The sequence below is a fragment of the Bombina bombina genome, chromosome 2 (genome assembly GCF_027579735.1).
Source record: "Bombina bombina isolate aBomBom1 chromosome 2, aBomBom1.pri, whole genome shotgun sequence".
Lineage (NCBI taxonomy): Eukaryota > Metazoa > Chordata > Amphibia > Anura > Bombinatoridae > Bombina > Bombina bombina.
The window spans coordinates 433,723,146-433,730,523 of NC_069500.1; the positions used below are offsets into that span (position 1 = coordinate 433,723,146).

Sequence of the window (7,378 nt, forward strand, 5' to 3'; positions counted from 1 at the left end):
AAGTCCCATGTTAATATGCAGTCTACTTCCAGTGCCAAAGTTCTTCCCCAGAAGAAACCCAACATGGCACTTACCTGCATTCTTCACTGTCCAGCAGGAGGACATCTCACCTGGTATGAGAGGAAGCCACTCCTCACAGAGACCTGTGGAATTAAGAAAAGGACAGAGTAAGCCTACTCTGGCTTTCTATATCAGGGCAGCAACTTGTCAGGAAAACGCAGTGAGGCCCACCTCACAAGTTCCTAACTGCTTGAAAGCTACCACAGCCCTACTGAAGAGACTAACGTGGAGTACAGCTATACCCAATTGTCAGGAAAGATCAGAGCAAACCTGCTCAGGCTTTCAAAATAACAAAATCTTGATAGAAGAAATTCTTTATTAGCACTTAAACTTCACCTCCTTCCTTGTACTGAAGGCAAAGAGAATGACTGGGGATTGTGGGAAGGGAAGTGATACTTAACAGCCTTTGCTTGCTGGTTCTCTTTGCCTCCTCCTGCTGGCCAGGAGTGATTATTTCCCAACAGTAAATTGACGATTCCGTGGACTCACCGTGTCTTAAGAAAGAAAGATGTTTTGGCATAAATAAAGTATCCTCCAACCAGGAAACAAAGCAAGGAGCTAATATCCTAGGGAAGAACGCCAAGCCAGATGTCAATCAAACCTCACCTTGTGTTTTAAAAGGCCTTAGTCTGTTGTTGCAAATACACACAGCAGCTGAAGCGGTCCCAAGCATTTGTGATCCAGGATTTGGTGCCATTTCAGAATCCAATATTCCCCATCCAACCGAGCAACAGTACTCGCTGCCCCTGCATCACTGCCATTACCTTATAAGAATACAAAAACAAGGATAAGATGCCTACAGTCAGAATGACAGTAAAGATTTAAATTGTCACTTTACTAACCTGGCTCACTAAGTGCAAAGCAGCCAATTTGGTTTCCATTAGAAAATGGAGTAATCCACTGAGTTTTTTGCTCTTGTGTGCCATATTTTAGAATGGGTCCTAAATAAAGAGACTAGAAAAATATGTGTGTGTGAGGAACATAATAAGCTTCAGTAAACAACACAGGCATTATTTGGTGTACATATAGTGTTACAGGTATATGCACTGTACGTGCATAGTGTTGCTCTCACATTGTTGACGCTCATGATGACACCAGTGGATGCGCAACCGCGGCTAATTTCCTCCAAAGAAATAGAATATGCCAAGTTATCAAGGCCAGCACCACCTATCTCCTCTGGGACCTCCACTGCCAAGAGGCCCATCTGCCCCATCTGGTGTATCTGTTGAAGGAATATCAAGGTCATTACAGCAGACTCACAATGTTGCTATTTTGAGATAATATATGGAAGGGAAGTGAACCAGTCAAAATGTACTGGTTCACTTTAATAGAGATTAAAATATGGCAAATTAAAAAAAAATATATATATTTTTTTACATCAGCACAGAAGCCAGCCACAAACGTACACATTTGTAGTGACCAGGCTCGGATCTGACATAAGTGGGATCATTTTAAAAACAATTAAAAGAGACAAAAATGAAAGGTTTACAAACCATGGATCCCTGGGTAACTGGAATTGTCAAACCCGAGATTAACCCTTTAACAGCTGAGCTGTTTTGGAGTTACTAGATGTGATAAATATTTAACCCTTACTGTAGGACATTTTAGTGAAAAACTAACACATTTTGTTTTTATCAGTAGACCCAGCAGATTCACACTATACCATTATTTTATGTATATATTATGACACGTGAGAACTGTATAATAGACATTTGTGTATTTCTTCCTGTTAAAGGGACACTGAACACAAATTTTTTTCTTTCATGATTCAGATAGAGCATGCAATTTTAAACAACTTTCTAATTTATTCCTATTATCAAATTTTCTTCATTCTCTTGGTATGTTTATTTGAAAAGCAAGAATGTAAGTTTAGATACCGGCCCATTTTTGGTGAACAAACTGGGTTGTCCTTGCTGATTGGATAGCACCAATATACTAGTGCTGTCCATGGTTCTAAACAAACAATTTGCTGGCTCCTTAGCTTAGATGCCTTCTTTTTTCAAATAAAGACAGCAAGAGAACAAAGAAAAATTGCTAATAGGAGCAAATTAGAAAATTGCTTTAAAATTGCATGCTTTATCTGAATCATGAAAGAAAAAATTTGGGTTCAGTGTCCCTTTAAGTGCACACACTAAGTTCTGTGCAGATCCAGATCTTAGTGTATTGCACTTTCACAAGAAGAAATCCGGCTCTGAAAAGAGACATTCAGGTACTAACTAAATAAAACAAATACTGCACAATAAAAAGGGTAAAAAATGTTTTTTATTACATAAGGTTGTAAACAATAAAGTGAATGTGTGTCTTTTTGTAAATGCTAAAAAAAAAAAAAAAATGAAGGGGTTAACTTCCTTTAAGTAGAGTACTTTGTGTACAGTTAGTATAGTTAAAGGGATACTAAATCTAAAAAAAATATTTCATTATTCAGAGATAGAACATGCAATTTTAAGCAACTTTCTAATTTACTCCTATTATCAATCTTTCTTCGTTTTCTTGCTATATTTATTTGAAAAAGCAAGAATGTAAGCTTAGGAGCCGGACCATTTTGGTTCAGCACCCTGTATAGCACTTGATGATTGGTGGCTACATTAAAAGGGACAGTCCTACCATAGAATTGTTATTGTTTTTAAAAGATAGATAATCCCTTTATTACCCATTCCCCAGTTTTGCATAACCAACACTGTTATATTAATATACTTTTTATTTATGTGATTACCTTGTATCTAGGAACCTTCTTCCAGCCCCCTGATCACATGACTGTGACTGTTTATTATCTATTGTCTTAAATTTAGCATTGTTTTGTGCTAAATCTTAAATAACCCCCTGTGCCTGAACAGTGTTATCTATATGGCCCACGTGTACTTTCCGTCTCTTTGTGTTGAAAAGAGATTTAAAAAGCATGTGATAAGAGGCAGCCCTCAAAGGCTTAGAAATTAGCATATGAGCCTATCTATGTTTAGTTTAAACTAATACCACCAAGAGAAAAAAGCAAATTTGATGATACAGTGGGGCAAAAAAAGTATTTAGTCAGCCACCAATTGTGCAAGTTCTCCCATTTAAGAAGATGAGAGAGGCCTGTAATTTTCATCATAGGTATACCTCAACTATGAGAGACAAAATGTGGAAACAAATCCAGACAGACAATCACATTGTCTGATTTGGAAAGAATTTATTTGCAAATTATGGTGGAAAATAAGTATTTGGTCAATATCAAAAGTTCATCTCAATACTTTGTTATATATCCTTTGTTGGCAATGACAGAGGTCAAACGTTTTCTTTAAGTCTTCACAAGGTTGTCACACACTGTTGCTGGTATGTTGGCCCATTCCTGCATGCAGATCTCCTCTAGAGCAGTGATGTTTTGGGGCTGTCGCTGGGCAACACGGACTTTCAACTCCCTTCAAAGGTTTTCTATGGGGTTGAGATCTGGAGACTGGCTAGGCCACTCCAGGACCTTGAAATGCTTCTTACGAAGCCACTCCTTCATTGCCCGGGCGGTGTTTGGGATCATTGTCATGCTGAAAGACCCAGCTATGTTTCATCTTCAATGCCCTTGCTGATGGAAGGAGGTTTACACTCAAAATCTCACGATACATGGCCCCATTCATTCTTTCATGTACACGGATCAGTCGCCCTGTTCCCTTTGCAGAGAAACAGCCCCAAAGCATGATGTTGCCACCCCCATGCTTCACAGTAGGTATGGTGTTCTTTGGTTGCAACTCAGCATTCTCTCTCCTCCAAACACGACGAGTTGTGTTTCTACCAAACAGTTCTACTTTGGTTTTATCTGACCATATGACATCCTCCCAATCCGCTTCTGGATCATCCAAATGCTCTCTAGCATACTTCAGACAGGCCCGGACATGTACTGGCTTAAGCAGGGGGACACATCTGGCACTGCAGGATCTGAGTCCCTTGCGGCGTAGTGTGTTACTGATGGTAGCCTTTGTTACGTTGGTCCCAGCTCTCTGCAGGTCATTCACTAGTCCCCCCGTGTGGTTCTGGGATGTTTGCTCACCGTTCTTGTGATCATTTTGACCCCACGGGGTGAGATCTTGCGTGGAGACCCAGATCGAGGGAGATTATCAGTGGTCTTGTATGTCTTCCAATTTCTAATTATTGCTCCCACAGTTGATTTCTTCACACCAAGCTGCTTGTCTATTGCAGATTCAGTCTTCCCAGACTGGTGCAGGTCTACAATTTTGTTTCTGGTGTCCTCCAATAGATCTTTGGTCTTCACCATAGTGGAGTTTGGAGTGTGACTGTTTGAGGTTGTGGACAGGTGTCTTTTATACTGATAACAAGTTCAAACAGGTGCCATTAATACAGGTAATGAGTGGAGGACAGAGGAGCCTCTTAAAGAAGAAGATACAGGTCTGTGAGAGCCAGAAATCTTGCTTGTTTGTAGGTGACCAAATACTTATTTTCCACCATAATATGCAAATAAATTCTGATTGTCTGGATTTGTTTCCACATTTAGTCTCTCATAGTTGAGGTATACCTATGATGAAAATTACAGGCCTCTCATCTTCTTAAGTGGGAGAACATGCACAATTGGTGGCTGACTAAATACTTTTTTGCCCCACTGTAAAAGTAAATGGGAAAGTTGATTAAAATTAAAAGTCCTATCTGAATAATGAAAGTTTAATTTATACTAGACTGTCCCTTTAAGCCACAAATCAGCAAGCGCTACCCAGGTGCTCAACCAAAAATGGTCCGGCTCCTATGCTTAGATTCCTGTTAAAAATGTATATTTATCACTCACTGTGAATCCCTGAAGTCCATTTTCAATGTCCTCCACAAGACTGAGTGGATGATGCGTGCAACAAGGAAATGGCTACAGGCGACCAGTCTACTGCTCAACACAGAGTCCTCAGATGCTCATACGAGCCAGAGTCAATTTTTTGCATTGCTTAATACACTTTAAACAGGTAAGTACTTGCGTTTATTACGGAGCAGAAGCAAAATATGTCTTGACTGCTCAAGCTTCAGTTCCGCCCCTTTGGGTTTATTTTTGTGTATGAAATAGCATTTTTTGCCGATTGAAGTCTACATCCATTATTCTCAAAACTATGCCCATATAATTGGGCTGAGCCTGCAGAAATAGCAGACCTCCTAATCCTAGCTTGTTCTCTCTCTCTAAGCATTGAGGCATTGTCATCTTATGCCTCTGTCTTTACACAAATGGCTATTACTTGGGTAATACATTTTTTTATTGCTCTGTATATTCTATCCACATGAGAACTTGAGTATTGGCCTCTTGTTTACCTAGCTTTTTTTTTTAATTGGCTCAGCAGTTTCCACACTGGACCAACAGTCCTGAGCAGTACTTTTACACTGGACCAACAGTCCTGAGCAGTATTATTATTATTCTTTATTTATAAAGCGCCAACAGATTCCACAGCGCTGCCCATGGGTACAAGGATAAAAGTACAATGGAGAAACAATACAATAAAGACAATTTTACAGACAACAGGGGGAATTATGGGCCCTATTCCCGTGGGAATACTTGTACAATATGAATAACCCATTTGCTGGGATTAAACACACAGATGTGAAGGGTCACATGCTCTAAAGAATTACAGCATATACTTTTGAGATTATAATGGCCCTTTAAACTCTAAACCCCCTGGGCAGACTGCATAACTTTATTTAAAGGGACAATGAACGTTTAGCTTATTAGAAATGCATTCCATTGCAGCAAAGCTAGGACATACCTTTAGATCTATGAAACTAGCAGCTAAGGCTCAGTTTGACCCAATGCTTCTATTTTGAGCATGCCAGCAGCTTCTGTGTTGGGAAATGTTTTTACTTACACAGAAATGTAAAGGGTTTAAACGTTATAAAGTATATTAATTAATATAACAATGTTGGTTGTGCAATTGCTTGGGAATGGGTAGTAAAGTGTTGTCTATCTTTTTAAACAATAAGAATTTTAGTGTTGATTGTCCCTTTAAACACATAGTAGTGCATGGTCATATTCATAAATTACATGCTCTAACGAATTAGATCATCTAATTTGTTGACTGTCATTTCCCTTTAACACTATATATTTGAGAATAAGCTACAATATACTTACAGTTCCACAACGAAACTTTGTAACTGAATTCCACTATACAGGAAGAAATCGGCATAGTCTGATTTTAATTTTATAGTGAGATTTTACTGATCCTCAGTGTGAGCAGAAGTATAGATCACAAATATCGTCACACTATCTCACAATGTGACTTGACAGCTCTGAGGCTGACGTACCTGCTCCCGGGGGTAACGGTGCTCCTTATCAAGTTGGGCCGCTATAGGCTTAAGCTCTTTCTCAGCAAATTCCAGACATGTCTCTCGAAGCATACGGTGGGTTTCAGGTAATTCGGCATTCTCATACACCGTGTGCAGGCTTCGTAGGGCTGAGAGGGGAAGGTCACAGGGAGGTCAGAAATCACAAGAAGGTCACAGAGAGTTAAGAGGTCATAGCTGTACCACCCGCTGTCTCACCTGTCCTGGCTGCCTGGCACCGTTTACTCAGAAAAACAAACCCTCTTATCATCTTTAGCCTTTTCCAAAACACCGGAGGGAACTCTGGCGCAGCTTTCTGACGTCACCGCTAAGATCTGCCAGTTCTGAGGCCATAAGAAAGCGCCTTACATAAATCCACATTCCACACAAATATCAGTGTCTGTCTGTGTTCTATACAGGTGAAGGGGTTGCTGTGCACCGGTATTGACACCGAGTGTAGCGCTTCTTGGTAACAGTTTCCCGTACGTTTTTACACCAACCTTCCAGTCAGTCCCAGCTGTTCTCTTCGCTTATTTAATCGCTACCACAGTGATCCCCTCACTCATTGACTCTGCAGCCAGTTTAAAAGTAAATATTCTGATTGTTTATCATATATTTACTCACGAGTATATAATAATCTATTTAACACTGACGTTAGGTTTACCGTCTTTTTTTCTTGAATTTGATTTTTGAATTTTGTAGTGGGTGGTATGAACATGGTCATAGTATAAACGACAGTAAAGTCAGAATTAAGAGACAGTCTAGTCCAAATTAATCTCTCATAATTCAAATAGAACAATAGAAATTGTAAACAGCATTCCAATGAACTTATATTATCAAAATTGCTTAGTTCTTTTGGTGTTCTTTATTGAATAAGTAAATTAAAGGGATATAAAACCCCAATTTTTTTTCCTTTCATGAGTCAGACAGAGCATGCCATTTTAAGCAACTTTCAAATTTGCTCCCATCAAATTTTCTTCATTCTCTTAGTATATTTATTTGAAAAGCGTGAATGTAAGCTTAGGAGCCGGCCCATTTTTGGTTCAGACCC

At 39.4% G+C, this 7,378-nt stretch overlaps 1 pseudogene; it reads right to left on the bottom strand.

The window, feature by feature from the left end:
• Positions 1-674: 674 nt before the first annotated feature.
• On the bottom strand, positions 675-6,871 carry LOC128646988 (short-chain specific acyl-CoA dehydrogenase, mitochondrial-like; annotated as a pseudogene).
• Positions 6,872-7,378: the final 507 nt, after the last annotated feature.